This window comes from Bombus terrestris, chromosome 13, assembly GCF_910591885.1.
Source record: "Bombus terrestris chromosome 13, iyBomTerr1.2, whole genome shotgun sequence".
In the NCBI taxonomy this organism is placed as follows: domain Eukaryota; kingdom Metazoa; phylum Arthropoda; class Insecta; order Hymenoptera; family Apidae; genus Bombus; species Bombus terrestris.
The window spans coordinates 3,674,172-3,697,077 of NC_063281.1; positions in this window are offsets into that span (position 1 = coordinate 3,674,172).

A 22,906-nucleotide genomic window follows, 5' to 3' on the forward strand; every position below is an offset into this window, starting at 1 on the left:
TAACGTTACATAATATTACGTATTAACGTATAACGTTATATACTATTACTATATAACGTATAACGTTATATACTATTACTATATAACGTATAACGTTATATACTATTACTATATAACGCATAACGTTATATACTATTACTATACAACGTATAACGTTATATACTATTACTATATAACGCATAACGTTATATACTATTACTACATAACGTATAACGTTATATACTTATACTATATTACGGATGACGTTATATACTATTACTATATAACGCATAACGTTATATACTATTACTACATAACGTATAACGTTATATACTTATACTATATAACGTATAACGTTATATACTATTACTATATAACGCATAACGTTATATAATATTTCTATATAAAGCATAACGTTATATACTATTACTATATAAAGTATAACGTTCTATACTGTTACTATATAACGCATAACGTTATATAATATTACTATATAACGTATAACGTTATATACTATTACTATATAACGTATAACGTTATATACTATTACTATATAACGTATAACGATATATACTATTACGTATTAACGTATAACGTTATATACTATTACGTATTAACGTATAACGTCATATACTATTACTATATAACGTATAACGTTATATACTATTACTATATAAAGTATAGCGTTCTATACTGTTACTATATAACGCATAACGTTATATAATATTGCTATATAACGTATAACGTTATATACTATTACTATATAACGTATAACGTTATATACTTATACTATATAACGTATAACGTTATATACTATTACTATATAACGTATAACGTTATATACTATTACTATATAACGTATAACGTTATATACTATTACTATATAACGTATAACGATATATACTATTCCGTACTATCGTATAACGTTATATACTATTACTATATAACGCATAACGCTATATACTATTACTATATAACGCATAACGTTATATAATATTGCTATATAACGTATAACGTTATATACTATTACTATATAACGTATAACGTTATATACTTATACTATATAACGTATAACGTTATATACTATTACTATATAACGTATAACGTTATATACTATTACTATATAACGTATAACGTTATATACTATTACTATATAACGTATAACGATATATACTATTCCGTACTATCGTATAACGTTATATACTATTACTATATAACGCATAACGCTATATACTATTACTATATAACGCATAACGTTATATACTATTACTATGTAACGTATAACGATATATACTATTACGTATTAACGTATAACGTTATATAGTATTAACATATCACGTATAACGTTGTATATTATTACGTACTAACGTATAATGTTATATACTATTACTATATAACGTATAACGTTATATACTATTACTATGTAACGTATAACGCTATATAGTATTACGTATTAACGTATAACGTTATATAGTATTACCATATCACGTACAACGTTGTACATTATTACGTACTAACGTATAACGTTATATAATATTACTATATAACGTATAACGTTATATACTATTACTATATAACGCATAACGTTATATACTATTACTATATAACGTATAACGATATATACTATTACGTATTAACGTATAACGTTATATACTATTACTATATAACGTATAACGATATATACTATTACGTATTAACGTATAACGTTACATAATATTACGTATTAACGTATAACGTTATGTACTATTACTATATAACGTATAACGTTATATACTATTACTATATAACGTATAACGTTATATACTATTACTATATAACGCATAACGTTATATACTATTACTATACAACGTATAACGTTATATACTATTACTATATAACGCATAACGTTATATACTATTACTACATAACGTATAACGTTATATACTTATACTATATAACGGATGACGTTATATACTATTACTATATAACGCATAACGTTATATACTATTACTACATAACGTATAACGTTATATACTTATACTATATAACGTATAACGTTATATACTATTACTATATAACGCATAACGTTATATAATATTACTATATAACGCATAACGTTATATACTATTACTATATAAAGTATAGCGTTCTATACTGTTACTATATAACGCATAACGTTATATAATATTACTATATAACGTATAACGTTATATACCATTACTATATAACGTATAACGTTATATACTATTACTATATAACGTATAACGTTATATACTATTACTATATAACGCATAACGTTATATAATATTACTATACAACGCATAACGTTATATAATATTACTATATAACGTATAACGTTATATACTATTACTATATAACGTATAACGTTATATACTATTACTATATAACGTATAACGTTATATAGTATTACCATATCACGCATAACGTTATATAATATTACTATATAACGTATAACGTTATATACCATTACTATATAACGTATAACGTTATATACTATTACTATATAACGTATAACGTTATATGCTATTACTATATAACGCATAACGTTATATAATATTACTATATAACGTATAACGTTATATACTATTACTATATAACGTATAACGTTATATACTTATAGTATATAACGTATAACGTTATATTCTATTACTATATAACGCATAACGTTATATACTATTACTATATAACGCATAACGTTATATACTATTACTATATAACGTATAACGATATATACTATTACGTATTAACGTATAGCGTTATATACTATTATTATATAACGTATAACGTTATATACTATTACTATATAATGTATAACGTTATATACTATTACTATATAACGTATAACGTTATATACTATTACTATATAACGTATAACGATATATACTATTACGTATTAACGTATAACGTTATATACTATTACGTATTAACGTATAACGTCATATACTATTACTATATAACGTATAACGTTATATACTATTACTATATAACGTATAACGTTATATACTATTACTATATAACGTATAACGTTATATACTATTACTATATATCGTATAACGTTATATACTATTACTATATAACGTATAACGATATATACTATTCGGTACTATCGTATAGCGTTATATACTATTACTATATAACGTATAACGATATATACTATTACGTATTAACGTATAACGTTACATAATATTACGTATTAACGCATAACGTTATATACTATTACTATATAACGTATAACGTTATATACTATTACTATATAACGTATAACGATATATACTATTACGTATTAACGTATAACGTTATATACTATTACTATATAACGTATAACGTTATATAATATTACTATATAACGTATAACGTTATATACTATTACTATATAACGTATAACGTTATATACTATTACTATAGAACGCATAACGTTATATAATATTACTATATAACGTATAACGTTATATACTATTACTTCATAACGTATAACGTTATATACTATTACTATATAACGTATAACGTTATATACTATTACTATATAACGTATAACGATATATACTATTCCGTACTATCGTATAACGTTATATACTATTACTATATAACGTATAACGTTATATACTATGACTATATAACGCATAACGTTATATAATATTATATAACGTTATATAATATATAATATTACTATATAACGTATAACGTTATATACTATTACTATATAACGTATAACGTTATATACTATTACTTCATAACGTATAACGTTATATACTATTACTATATAACGTATAACGTTATATACTATTACTATATAACGTATAACGATATATACTATTCCGTACTATCGTATAGCGTTATATACTATTACTATATAACGCATAACGTTATATACTATTACTATATAACGCATAACGTTATATACTATTACTATATAACGTATAACGTTATATACTATTACTATATAACGCATAACGTTATATAATATTACTATATAACGTATAACGTTATATACTATTACTATATAACGTATAACGTTATATGCTATTACTATATAACGCATAACGTTATATAATATTACTATATAACGTATAACGTTATATACTATTACTATATAACGTATAACGTTATATACTTATAGTATATAACGTATAACGTTATATACTATTACTATATAACGCATAACGTTATATACTATTACTATATAACGCATAACGTTATATACTATTACTATATAACGTATAACGATATATACTATTACGTATTAACGTATAGCGTTATATACTATTATTATATAACGTATAACGTTATATACTATTACTATATAACGTATAACGTTATATACTATTACTATATAACGTATAACGATATATACTATTCCGTACTATCGTATAACGTTATATACTATTACTGTATAACGCATAACGTTATATACTATTACTATATAACGTATAACGTTATATACTATTACTATATAACGTATAACGTTATATACTATTACGTAATAACGTATAACGCTATATAGTATTACGTATTAACGTATAACGTTATATAGTATTACCATATCACGTACAACGTTGTACATTATTACGTACTAACGTATAACGTTATATAATATTACTATATAACGTATAACGTTATATACTATTACTATATAACGCATAACGTTATATACTATTACTATATAACGTATAACGATATATACTATTACGTATTAACGTATAACGTTATATACTATTACTATATAACGTATAACGATATATACTATTACGTATTAACGTATAACGTTACATAATATTACGTATTAACGTATAACGTTATATACTATTACTATATAACGTATAACGTTATATACTATTACTATATAACGTATAACGTTATATACTATTACTATATAACGCATAACGTTATATACTATTACTATACAACGTATAACGTTATATACTATTACTATATAACGCATAACGTTATATACTATTACTACATAACGTATAACGTTATATACTTATACTATATTACGGATGACGTTATATACTATTACTATATAACGCATAACGTTATATACTATTACTACATAACGTATAACGTTATATACTTATACTATATAACGTATAACGTTATATACTATTACTATATAACGCATAACGTTATATAATATTTCTATATAAAGCATAACGTTATATACTATTACTATATAAAGTATAACGTTCTATACTGTTACTATATAACGCATAACGTTATATAATATTACTATATAACGTATAACGTTATATACTATTACTATATAACGTATAACGTTATATACTATTACTATATAACGTATAACGATATATACTATTACGTATTAACGTATAACGTTATATACTATTACGTATTAACGTATAACGTCATATACTATTACTATATAACGTATAACGTTATATACTATTACTATATAACGTATAACGTTATATACTATTACTATATAACGCATAACGTTATATACTATTACTATACAACGTATAACGTTATATACTATTACTATATAACGCATAACGTTATATACTATTACTACATAACGTATAACGTTATATACTTATACTATATAACGGATGACGTTATATACTATTACTATATAACGCATAACGTTATATACTATTACTACATAACGTATAACGTTATATACTTATACTATATAACGTATAACGTTATATACTATTACTATATAACGCATAACGTTATATAATATTACTATATAACGCATAATGTTATATACTATTACTATATAAAGTATAGCGTTCTATACTGTTACTATATAACGCATAACGTTATATAATATTACTATATAACGTATAACGTTATATACCATTACTATATAACGTATAACGTTATATACTATTACTATATAACGTATAACGTTATATACTATTACTATATAACGCATAACGTTATATAATATTACTATACAACGCATAACGTTATATAATATTACTATATAACGTATAACGTTATATACTATTACTATATAACGTATAACGTTATATACTATTACTATATAACGTATAACGTTATATACTATTACTATATAACGTATAACGTTATATAGTATTACCATATCACGCATAACGTTATATAATATTACTATATAACGTATAACGTTATATACCATTACTATATAACGTATAACGTTATATACTATTACTATATAACGTATAACGTTATATGCTATTACTATATAACGCATAACGTTATATAATATTACTATATAACGTATAACGTTATATACTATTACTATATAACGTATAACGTTATATACTTATAGTATATAACGTATAACGTTATATACTATTACTATATAACGCATAACGTTATATACTATTACTATATAACGCATAACGTTATATACTATTACTATATAACGTATAACGATATATACTATTACGTATTAACGTATAGCGTTATATACTATTATTATATAACGTATAACGTTATATACTGTTACTATATAATGTATAACGTTATATACTATTACTATATAACGTATAACGTTATATACTATTACTATATAACGTATAACGATATATACTATTACGTATTAACGTATAACGTTATATACTATTACGTATTAACGTATAACGTCATATACTATTACTATATAACGTATAACGTTATATACTATTACTATATAACGTATAACGTTATATACTATTACTATATAACGTATAACGTTATATACTATTACTATATAACGTATAACGTTATATACTATTACTATATAACGTATAACGATATATACTATTCGGTACTATCGTATAGCGTTATATACTATTACTATATAACGTATAACGATATATACTATTACGTATTAACGTATAACGTTACATAATATTACGTATTAACGCATAACGTTATATACTATTACTATATAACGTATAACGTTATATACTATTACTATATAACGTATAACGATATATACTATTACGTATTAACGTATAACGTTATATACTATTACTATATAACGTATAACGTTATATAATATTACTATATAACGTATAACGTTATATACTATTACTATATAACGTATAACGTTATATACTATTACTATAGAACGCATAACGTTATATAATATTACTATATAACGTATAACGTTATATACTATTACTTCATAACGTATAACGTTATATACTATTACTATATAACGTATAACGTTATATACTATTACTATATAACGTATAACGATATATACTATTCCGTACTATCGTATAACGTTATATACTATTACTATATAACGTATAACGTTATATACTATGACTATATAACGCATAACGTTATATAATATTATATAACGTTATATAATATATAATATTACTATATAACGTATAACGTTATATACTATTACTATATAACGTATAACGTTATATACTATTACTTCATAACGTATAACGTTATATACTATTACTATATAACGTATAACGTTATATACTATTACTATATAACGTATAACGTTATATACTATTACTATATAACGTATAACGTTATATACTATTACTATATAACGCATAACGTTATATAATATTACTATATAACGTATAACGTTATATACTATTACTATATAACGTATAACGTTATATGCTATTACTATATAACGCATAACGTTATATAATATTACTATATAACGTATAACGTTATATACTATTACTATATAACGTATAACGTTATATACTTATAGTATATAACGTATAACGTTATATACTATTACTATATAACGCATAACGTTATATACTATTACTATATAACGCATAACGTTATATACTATTACTATATAACGTATAACGATATATACTATTACGTATTAACGTATAGCGTTATATACTATTATTATATAACGTATAACGTTATAAACTATTACTATATAACGTATAACGTTATATACTATTACTATATAACGTATAACGATATATACTATTCCGTACTATCGTATAACGTTATATACTATTACTGTATAACGCATAACGTTATATACTATTACTATATAACGTATAACGTTATATACTATTACTATATAACGTATAACGTTATATACTATTACTATATAACGTATAACGTTATATACTATTACTATATAACGTATAACGTTATATACTATTACTATATAACGTATAACGTTATATACTATTACGTAATAACGTATAACGCTATATAGTATTACGTATTAACGTATAACGTTATATAGTAGTACCATATCACGTACAACGTTGTACATTATTACGTACTAACGTATAACGTTATATAATATTACTATATAACGTATAACGTTATATACTATTACTATATAACGCATAACGTTATATACTATTACTATATAACGTATAACGATATATACTATTACGTATTAACGTATAACGTTATATACTATTACTATATAACGTATAACGATATATACTATTACGTATTAACGTATAACGTTACATAATATTACGTATTAACGTATAACGTTATATACTATTACTATATAACGCATAACGTTATATACTATTACTATATAACGTATAACGATATATACTATTACGTATTAACGTATAACGTTATATACTATTACTATATAACGCATAACGTTATATAATATTGCTATATAACGTATAACGTTATATACTATTACTATATAACGTATAACGTTATATACTTATACTATATAACGTATAACGTTATATACTATTACTATATAACGTATAACGTTATATACTATTACTATATAACGTATAACGTTATATACTATTACTATATAACGAATAACGATATATACTATTCCGTACTATCGTATAACGTTATGTACTATTACTATATAACGCATAACGCTATATACTATTACTATATAACGCATAACGTTATATACTATTACTATGTAACGTATAACGATATATACTATTACGTATTAACGTATAACGTTATATAGTATTAACATATCACGTATAACGTTGTATATTATTACGTACTAACGTATAATGTTATATACTATTACTATATAACGTATAACGTTATATACTATTACTATGTAACGTATAACGCTATATAGTATTACGTATTAACGTATAACGTTATACAGTATTACCATATCACGTACAACGTTGTACATTATTACGTTCTAACGTATAACGTTATATAATATTACTATATAACGTATAACGTTATATACTATTACTATATAACGCATAACGTTATATACTATTACTATATAACGTATAACGTTATATACTTATACTATATAACGGATGACGTTATATACTATTACTATATAACGCATAACGTTATATACTATTACTACATAACGTATAACGTTATATACTTATACTATATAACGTATAACGTTATATACTATTACTATATAACGCATAACGTTATATAATATTACTATATAACGCATAACGTTATATACTATTACTATATAAAGTATAGCGTTCTATACTGTTACTATATAACGCATAACGTTATATAATATTACTATATAACGTATAACGTTATATACCATTACTATATAACGTATAACGTTATATACTATTACTATATAACGTATAACGTTATATACTATTACTATATAACGCATAACGTTATATAATATTACTATACAACGCATAACGTTATATAATATTACTATATAACGTATAACGTTATATACTATTACTATATAACGTATAACGTTATATACTATTACTATATAACGTATAACGTTATATAGTATTACCATATCACGCATAACGTTATATAATATTACTATATAACGTATAACGTTATATACCATTACTATATAACGTATAACGTTATATACTATTACTATATAACGTATAACGTTATATACTATTACTATATAACGCATAACGTTATATAATATTACTATATAACGTATAACGTTATATACTATTACTATATAACGTATAACGTTATATACTTATAGTATATAACGTATAACGTTATATACTATTACTATATAACGCATAACGTTATATACTATTACTATATAACGCATAACGTTATATACTATTACTATATAACGTATAACGATATATACTATTACGTATTAACGTATAGCGTTATATACTATTATTATATAACGTATAACGTTATATACTATTACTATATAATGTATAACGTTATATACTATTACTATATAACGTATAACGTTATATACTATTACTATATAACGTATAACGATATATACTATTACGTATTAACGTATAACGTTATATACTATTACGTATTAACGTATAACGTCATATACTATTACTATATAACGTATAACGTTATATACTATTACTATATAACGTATAACGTTATATACTATTACTATATAACGTATAACGTTATATACTATTACTATATAACGTATAACGTTATATACTATTACTATATAACGTATAACGATATATACTATTCGGTACTATCGTATAGCGTTATATACTATTACTATATAACGTATAACGATATATACTATTACGTATTAACGTATAACGTTACATAATATTACGTATTAACGCATAACGTTATATACTATTACTATATAACGTATAACGTTATATACTATTACTATATAACGTATAACGATATATACTATTACGTATTAACGTATAACGTTATATACTATTACTATATAACGTATAACGTTATATAATATTACTATATAACGTATAACGTTATATACTATTACTATATAACGTATAACGTTATATACTATTACTATAGAACGCATAACGTTATATAATATTACTATATAACGTATAACGTTATATACTATTACTTCATAACGTATAACGTTATATACTATTACTATATAACGTATAACGTTATATACTATTACTATATAACGTATAACGATATATACTATTCCGTACTATCGTATAACGTTATATACTATTACTATATAACGTATAACGTTATATACTATGACTATATAACGCATAACGTTATATAATATTATATAACGTTATATAATCTATAATATTACTATATAACGTATAACGTTATATACTATTACTATATAACGTATAACGTTATATACTATTACTTCATAACGTATAACGTTATATACTATTACTATATAACGTATAACGTTATATACTATTACTATATAACGTATAACGATATATACTATTCCGTACTATCGTATAGCGTTATATACTATTACTATATAACGCATAACGTTATATACTATTACTATATAACGCATAACGTTATATACTATTACTATATAACGTATAACGTTATATACTATTACTATATAACGCATAACGTTATATAATATTACTATATAACGTATAACGTTATATACTATTTCTATATAACGTATAACGTTATATGCTATTACTATATAACGCATAACGTTATATAATATTACTATATAACGTATAACGTTATATACTATTACTATATAACGTATAACGTTATATACTTATAGTATATAACGTATAACGTTATATACTATTACTATATAACGCATAACGTTATATACTATTACTATATAACGCATAACGTTATATACTATTACTATATAACGTATAACGATATATACTATTACGTATTAACGTATAGCGTTATATACTATTATTATATAACGTATAACGTTATATACTATTACTATATAACGTATAACGTTATATACTATTACTATATAACGTATAACGATATATACTATTCCGTACTATCGTATAACGTTATATACTATTACTGTATAACGCATAACGTTATATACTATTACTATATAACGTATAACGTTATATACTATTACTATATAACGTATAACGTTATATACTATTACTATATAACGTATAACGTTATATACTATTACTATATAACGTATAACGTTATATACTATTACTATATAACGTATAACGTTATATACTATTACGTAATAACGTATAACGCTATATAGTATTACGTATTAACGTATAACGTTATATAGTATTACCATATCACGTACAACGTTGTACATTATTACGTACTAACGTATAACGTTATATAATATTACTATATAACGTATAACGTTATATACTATTACTATATAACGCATAACGTTATATACTATTACTATATAACGTATAACGATATATACTATTACGTATTAACGTATAACGTTATATACTATTACTATATAACGTATAACGATATATACTATTACGTATTAACGTATAACGTTACATAATATTACGTATTAACGTATAACGTTATATACTATTACTATATAACGTATAACGTTATATACTATTACTATATAACGTATAACGTTATATACTATTACTATATAACGCATAACGTTATATACTATTACTATACAACGTATAACGTTATATACTATTACTATATAACGCATAACGTTATATACTATTACTACATAACGTATAACGTTATATACTTATACTATATTACGGATGACGTTATATACTATTACTATATAACGCATAACGTTATATACTATTACTACATAACGTATAACGTTATATACTTATACTATATAACGTATAACGTTATATACTATTACTATATAACGCATAACGTTATATAATATTTCTATATAAAGCATAACGTTATATACTATTACTATATAAAGTATAACGTTCTATACTGTTACTATATAACGCATAACGTTATATAATATTACTATATAACGTATAACGTTATATACTATTACTATATAACGTATAACGTTATATACTATTACTATATAACGTATAACGATATATACTATTACGTATTAACGTATAACGTTATATACTATTACGTATTAACGTATAACGTCATATACTATTACTATATAACGTATAACGTTATATACTATTACTATATAAAGTATAGCGTTCTATACTGTTACTATATAACGCATAACGTTATATAATATTGCTATATAACGTATAACGTTATATACTATTACTATATAACGTATAACGTTATATACTTATACTATATAACGTATAACGTTATATACTATTACTATATAACGTATAACGTTATATACTATTACTATATAACGTATAACGTTATATACTATTACTATATAACGTATAACGATATATACTATTCCGTACTATCGTATAACGTTATATACTATTACTATATAACGCATAACGCTATATACTATTACTATATAACGCATAACGTTATATAATATTGCTATATAACGTATAACGTTATATACTATTACTATATAACGTATAACGTTATATACTTATACTATATAACGTATAACGTTATATACTATTACTATATAACGTATAACGTTATATACTATTACTATATAACGTATAACGTTATATACTATTACTATATAACGTATAACGATATATACTATTCCGTACTATCGTATAACGTTATATACTATTATTATATAACGTATAACGTTATATACTATTACTATATAATGTATAACGTTATATACTATTACTATATAACGTATAACGTTATATACTATTACTATATAACGTATAACGATATATACTATTACGTATTAACGTATAACGTTATATACTATTACGTATTAACGTATAACGTCATATACTATTACTATATAACGTATAACGTTATATACTATTACTATATAACGTATAACGTTATATACTATTACTATATAACGTATAACGTTATATACTATTACTATATAACGTATAACGTTATATACTATTACTATATAACGTATAACGATATATACTATTCGGTACTATCGTATAGCGTTATATACTATTACTATATAACGTATAACGATATATACTATTACGTATTAACGTATAACGTTACATAATATTACGTATTAACGCATAACGTTATATACTATTACTATATAACGTATAACGTTATATACTATTACTATATAACGTATAACGATATATACTATTACGTATTAACGTATAACGTTATATACTATTACTATATAACGTATAACGTTATATAATATTACTATATAACGTATAACGTTATATACTATTACTATATAACGTATAACGTTATATACTATTACTATAGAACGCATAACGTTATATAATATTACTATATAACGTATAACGTTATATACTATTACTTCATAACGTATAACGTTATATACTATTACTATATAACGTATAACGTTATATACTATTACTATATAACGTATAACGATATATACTATTCCGTACTATCGTATAACGTTATATACTATTACTATATAACGTATAACGTTATATACTATGACTATATAACGCATAACGTTATATAATATTATATAACGTTATATAATATATAATATTACTATATAACGTATAACGTTATATACTATTACTATATAACGTATAACGTTATATACTATTACTTCATAACGTATAACGTTATATACTATTACTATATAACGTATAACGTTATATACTATTACTATATAACGTATAACGATATATACTATTCCGTACTATCGTATAGCGTTATATACTATTACTATATAACGCATAACGTTATATACTATTACTATATAACGCATAACGTTATATACTATTACTATATAACGTATAACGTTATATACTATTACTATATAACGCATAACGTTATATAATATTACTATATAACGTATAACGTTATATACTATTACTATATAACGTATAACGTTATATGCTATTACTATATAACGCATAACGTTATATAATATTACTATATAACGTATAACGTTATATACTATTACTATATAACGTATAACGTTATATACTTATAGTATATAACGTATAACGTTATATACTATTACTATATAACGCATAACGTTATATACTATTACTATATAACGCATAACGTTATATACTATTACTATATAACGTATAACGATATATACTATTACGTATTAACGTATAGCGTTATATACTATTATTATATAACGTATTACGTTATATAGTAATAGTATATAACGTATAACGTTATATACTATTACTATATAACGTATAACGATATATACTATTCCGTACTATCGTATAACGTTATATACTATTACTGTATAACGCATAACGTTATATACTATTACTATATAACGTATAACGTTATATACTATTACTATATAACGTATAACGTTATATACTATTACTATATAACGTATAACGTTATATACTATTACTATATAACGTATAACGTTATATACTATTACTATATAACGTATAACGTTATATACTATTACGTAATAACGTATAACGCTATATAGTATTACGTATTAACGTATAACGTTATATAGTATTACCATATCACGTACAACGTTGTACATTATTACGTACTAACGTATAACGTTATATAATATTACTATATAACGTATAACGTTATATACTATTACTATATAACGCATAACGTTATATACTATTACTATATAACGTATAACGATATATACTATTACGTATTAACGTATAACGTTATATACTATTACTATATAACGTATAACGATATATACTATTACGTATTAACGTATAACGTTACATAATATTACGTATTAACGTATAACGTTATATACTATTACTATATAACGTATAACGTTATATACTATTACTATATAACGTATAACGTTATATACTATTACTATATAACGCATAACGTTATATACTATTACTATACAACGTATAACGTTATATACTATTACTATATAAAGCATAACGTTATATACTATTACTACATAACGTATAACGTTATATACTTATACTATATTACGGATGACGTTATATACTATTACTATATAACGCATAACGTTATATACTATTACTACATAACGTATAACGTTATATACTTATACTATATAACGTATAACGTTATATACTATTACTATATAACGCATAACGTTATATAATATTTCTATATAAAGCATAACGTTATATACTATTACTATATAAAGTATAACGTTCTATACTGTTACTATATAACGCATAACGTTATATAATATTACTATATAACGTATAACGTTATATACTATTACTATATAACGTATAACGTTATATACTATTACTATATAACGTATAACGATATATACTATTACGTATTAACGTATAACGTTATATACTATTACGTATTAACGTATAACGTCATATACTATTACTATATAACGTATAACGTTATATACTATTACTATATAAAGTATAGCGTTCTATACTGTTACTATATAACGCATAACGTTATATAATATTGCTATATAACGTATAACGTTATATACTATTACTATATAACGTATAACGTTATATACTTATACTATATAACGTATAACGTTATATACTATTACTATATAACGTATAACGTTATATACTATTACTATATAACGTATAACGTTATATACTATTACTATATAACGTATAACGATATATACTATTCCGTACTATCGTATAACGTTATATACTATTACTATATAACGCATAACGCTATATACTATTACTATATAACGCATAACGTTATATAATATTGCTATATAACGTATAACGTTATATACTATTACTATATAACGTATAACGTTATATACTTATACTATATAACGTATAACGTTATATACTATTACTATATAACGTATAACGTTATATACTATTACTATATAACGTATAACGTTATATACTATTACTATATAACGTATAACGATATATACTATTCCGTACTATCGTATAACGTTATATACTATTACTATATAACGCATAACGCTATATACTATTACTATATAACGCATAACGTTATATACTATTACTATGTAACGTATAACGATATATACTATTACGTATTAACGTATAACGTTATATAGTATTAACATATCACGTATAACGTTGTATATTATTACGTACTAAAGTATAATGTTATATACTATTACTATATAACGTATAACGTTATATACTATTACTATGTAACGTATAACGCTATATAGTATTACGTATTAACGTATAACGTTATATAGTATTACCATATCACGTACAACGTTGTACATTATTACGTACTAACGTATAACGTTATATAATATTACTATATAACGTATAACGTTATATACTATTACTATATAACGCATAACGTTATATACTATTACTATATAACGTATAACGATATATACTATTACGTATTAACGTATAACGTTACATAATATTACGTATTAACGTATAACGTTATATACTATTACTATATAACGTATAACGTTATATACTATTACTATATAACGTATAACGTTATATACTATTACTATATAACGCATAACGTTATATACTATTACTATACAACGTATAACGTTATATACTATTACTATATAACGCATAACGTTATATACTATTACTACATAACGTATAACGTTATATACTTATACTATATAACGGATGACGTTATATACTATTACTATATAACGCATAACGTTATATACTATTACTACATAACGTATAACGTTATATACTTATACTATATAACGTATAACGTTATATACTATTACTATATAACGCATAACGTTATATAATATTACTATATAACGCATAACGTTATATACTATTACTTTATAAAGTATAGCGTTCTATACTGTTACTATATAACGCATAACGTTATATAATATTACTATATAACGTATAACGTTATATACCATTACTATATAACGTATAACGTTATATACTATTACTATATAACGTATAACGTTATATACTATTACTATATAACGCATAACGTTATATAATATTACTATACAACGCATAACGTTATATAATATTACTATATAACGTATAACGTTATATACTATTACTATATAACGTATAACGTTATATACTATTACTATATAACGTATAACGTTATATAGTATTACCATATCACGCATAACGTTATATAATATTACTATATAACGTATAACGTTATATACCATTACTATATAACGTATAACGTTATATACTATTACTATATAACGTATAACGTTATATGCTATTACTATATAACGCATAACGTTATATAATATTACTATATAACGTATAACGTTATATACTATTACTATATAACGTATAACGTTATATAGTAATAGTATATAACGTATAACGTTATATACTATTACTATATAACGCATAACGTTATATACTATTACTATATAACGCATAACGTTATATACTATTACTATATAACGTATAACGATATATACTATTACGTATTAACGTATAGCGTTATATACTATTATTATATAACGTATAACGTTATATACTATTACTATATAATGTATAACGTTATATACTATTACTATATAACGTATAACGTTATATACTATTACTATATAACGTATAACGATATATACTATTACGTATTAACGTATAACGTTATATACTATTACGTATTAACGTATAACGTCATATACTATTACTATATAACGTATAACGTTATATACTATTACTATATAACGTATAACGTTATATACTATTACTATATAACGTATAACGTTATATACTATTACTATATAACGTATAACGTTATATACTATTACTATATAACGTATAACGATATATACTATTCGGTACTATCGTATAGCGTTATATACTATTACTATATAACGTATAACGATATATACTATTACGTATTAACGTATAACGTTACATAATATTACGTATTAACGCATAACGTTATATACTATTACTATATAACGTATAACGTTATATACTATTACTATATAACGTATAACGATATATACTATTACGTATTAACGTATAACGTTATATACTATTACTATATAACGTATAACGTTATATAATATTACTATATAACGTATAACGTTATATACTATTACTATATAACGTATAACGTTATATACTATTACTATAGAACGCATAACGTTATATAATATTACTATATAACGTATAACGTTATATACTATTACTTCATAACGTATAACGTTATATACTATTACTATATAACGTATAACGTTATATACTATTACTATATAACGTATAACGATATATACTATTCCGTACTATCGTATAACGTTATATACTATTACTATATAACGTATAACGTTATATACTATGACTATATAACGCATAACGTTATATAATATTATATAACGTTATATAATATATAATATTACTATATAACGTATAACGTTATATACTATTACTATATAACGTATAACGTTATATACTATTACTTCATAACGTATAACGTTATATACTATTACTATATAACGTATAACGTTATATACTATTACTATATAACGTATAACGATATATACTATTCCGTACTATCGTATAGCGTTATATACTATTACTATATAACGCATAACGTTATATACTATTACTATATAACGCATAACGTTATATACTATTACTATATAACGTATAACGTTATATACTATTACTATATAACGCATAACGTTATATAATATTACTATATAACGTATAACGTTATATACTATTACTATATAACGTATAACGTTATATGCTATTACTATATAACGCATAACGTTATATAATATTACTATATAACGTATAACGTTATATACTATTACTATATAACGTTATACGTTATATAGTAATAGTATATAACGTATAACGTTATATACTATTACTATATAACGCATAACGTTATATACTATTACTATATAACGCATAACGTTATATACTATTACTATATAACGTATAACGATATATACTATTACGTATTAACGTATAGCGTTATATACTATTATTATATAACGTATAACGTTATATACTATTACTATATAACGTATAACGTTATATACTATTACTATATAACGTATAACGATATATACTATTCCGTACTATCGTATAACGTTATATACTATTACTGTATAACGCATAACGTTATATACTATTACTATATAACGTATAACGTTATATACTATTACTATATAACGTATAACGTTATATACTATTACGTAATAACGTATAACGCTATATAGTATTACGTATTAACGTATAACGTTATATAGTATTACCATATCACGTACAACGTTGTACATTATTACGTACTAACGTATAACGTTATATAATATTACTATATAACGTATAACGTTATATACTATTACTATATAACGCATAACGTTATATACTATTACTATATAACGTATAACGATATATACTATTACGTATTAACGTATAACGTTATATACTATTACTATATAACGTATAACGATATATACTATTACGTATTAACGTATAACGTTACATAATATTACGTATTAACGTATAACGTTATATACTATTACTATATAACGTATAACGTTATATACTATTACTATATAACGTATAACGTTATATACTATTACTATATAACGCATAACGTTATATACTATTACTATACAACGTATAACGTTATATACTATTACTATATAACGCATAACGTTATATAATATTACTACATAACGTATAACGTTATATACTTATACTATATTACGGATGACGTTATATACTATTACTATATAACGCATAACGTTATATACTATTACTACATAACGTATAACGTTATATACTTATACTATATAACGTATAACGTTATATACTATTACTATATAACGCATAACGTTATATAATATTTCTATATAAAGCATAACGTTATATACTATTACTATATAAAGTATAACGTTCTATACTGTTACTATATAACGCATAACGTTATATAATATTACTATATAACGTATAACGTTATATACTATTACTATATAACGTATAACGTTATATACTATTACTATATAACGTATAACGATATATACTATTACGTATTAACGTATAACGTTATATACTATTACGTATTAACGTATAACGTCATATACTATTACTATATAACGTATAACGTTATATACTATTACTATATAACGTATAACGTTATATACTATTACTATATAACGCATAACGTTATATACTATTACTATACAACGTATAACGTTATATACTATTACTATATAACGCATAACGTTATATAATATTACTATATAACGTATAACGTTATATACCATTACTATATAACGTATAACGTTATATACTATTACTATATAACGTATAACGTTATATACTATTACTATATAACGCATAACGTTATATAATATTACTATACAACGCATAACGTTATATAATATTACTATATAACGTATAACGTTATATACTATTACTATATAACGTATAACGTTATATACTATTACTATATAACGTATAACGTTATATACTATTACTATATAACGTATAACGTTATATAGTATTACCATATCACGCATAACGTTATATAATATTACTATATAACGTATAACGTTATATACCATTACTATATAACGTATAACGTTATATACTATTACTATATAACGTATAACGTTATATGCTATTACTATATAACGCATAACGTTATATAATATTACTATATAACGTATAACGTTATATACTATTACTATATAACGTATAACGTTATATACTTATAGTATATAACGTATAACGTTATATACTATTACTATATAACGCATAACGTTATATACTATTACTATATAACGCATAACGTTATATACTATTACTATATAACGTATAACGATATATACTATTACGTATTAACGTATAGCGTTATATACTATTATTATATAACGTATAACGTTATATACTATTACTATATAATGTATAACGTTATATACTATTACTATATAACGTATAACGTTATATACTATTACTATATAACGTATAACAATATATACTATTACGTATTAACGTATAACGTTATATACTATTACGTATTAACGTATAACGTCATATACTATTACTATATAACGTATAACGTTATATACTATTACTATATAACGTATAACGTTATATACTATTACTATATAACGTATAACGTTATATACTATTACTATATAACGTTATACGTTATATAGTAATAGTATATAACGTATAACGATATATACTATTCGGTACTATCGTATAGCGTTATATACTATTACTATATAACGTATAACGATATATACTATTACGTATTAACGTATAACGTTACATAATATTACGTATTAACGCATAACGTTATATACTATTACTATATAACGTATAACGTTATATACTATTACTATATAACGTATAACGATATATACTATTACGTATTAACGTATAACGTTATATACTATTACTATATAACGTATAACGTTATATAATATTACTATATAACGTATAACGTTATATACTATTACTATATAACGTATAACGTTATATAGTATTACTATAGAACGCATAACGTTATATAATATTACTATATAACGTATAACGTTATATACTATTACTTCATAACGTATAACGTTATATACTATTACTATATAACGTATAACGTTATATACTATTACTATATAACGTATAACGATATATACTATTCCGTACTATCGTATAACGTTATATACTATTACTATATAACGTATAACGTTATATACTATGACTATATAACGCATAACGTTATATAATATTATATAACGTTATATAATATATAATATTACTATATAACGTATAACGTTATATACTATTACTATATAACGTATAACGTTATATACTATTACTTCATAACGTATAACGTTATATACTATTACTATATAACGTATAACGTTATATACTATTACTATATAACGTATAACGATATATACTATTCCGTACTATCGTATAGCGTTATATACTATTACTATATAACGCATAACGTTATATACTATTACTATATAACGCATAACGTTATATACTATTACTATATAACGTATAACGTTATATACTATTACTATATAACGCATAACGTTATATAATATTACTATATAACGTATAACGTTATATACTATTACTATATAACGTATAACGTTATATGCTATTACTATATAACGCATCACGTTATATAATATTACTATATAACGTATAACGTTATATACTATTACTATATAACGTATAACGTTATATACTTATAGTATATAACGTATAACGTTATATACTATTACTATATAACGCATAACGTTATATACTATTACTATATAACGCATAACGTTATATACTATTACTATATAACGTATAAC